Source organism: Dama dama, chromosome 17 (genome assembly GCF_033118175.1).
Source record: "Dama dama isolate Ldn47 chromosome 17, ASM3311817v1, whole genome shotgun sequence".
NCBI classification, from domain to species: Eukaryota; Metazoa; Chordata; class Mammalia; order Artiodactyla; family Cervidae; genus Dama; species Dama dama.
Window position 1 is genome coordinate 64,977,943 of NC_083697.1, and position 830 is coordinate 64,978,772.

Here is an 830-nt window from a genome sequence, read left to right on the forward strand (position 1 = left end):
CAAGAAACTTCCAGATGTTCAAGCTGGATTTAGAAAAGGCAGAGAAACCAGAGATCAAATTGCCAACATCCGCTGGATCATCAAAAAAGCAAGAGAGTTCCAGAAAAACATCTAGTTCTGCTTTATTGACTATGCCAAAGCCTTTGACTGTGTGGATCACAATAAACTGTGGAAAGTTCTGAAAGAGATGGGAATACCAGACTACCTGACCTGCCTCCTTAGAAAGCTGTATGCAGGTCAGGAAGCAACAGTTAGAACTGGACATGGAACAACAGACTGGTTCCAAATAGGAAAAGGAGTATGTCAAGACTGTATATTGTCACTCTGCTTATATAACTTATATGCAGAGTACATCATGAGAAATGCTGGGCTGGAAGGACAAGCTGGAATCAAGATTGCCAGGAGAAATATCAATAACCTCAGATATGCAGATGACACCACCCTTATGACAGAAAGTGAAGAAGAACTAAAGAGCCTCTTGTTGAAAGTGAAAGAGGAGAGTGAAAATGTTGGCTTAATGCTCAACATTCAGAAAACTAAGATCGTGGCATCTGGTCCCATCACCTCATGGCAAATAGATGGGGAAACAGTGGCAACAGTGACAGACTTTATTTTTCGGGGCTCCAAAATCACTGCAGATGGTGATTGCAGCCATGAAATTAAAAGTCGCTTACTCCTTGGAAGGAAAGTTATCACCAAGCTAGACAGCATATTAAAAAGCAGAGACATTACTTTGTCAACAAAGGTCCATCTGGTCAAGGCTATGGTTTTTCCAGTGGTTATGTATGGATGTGAGAGTTGGACTGTGAAGACAGCTGAGCACTGAAGAA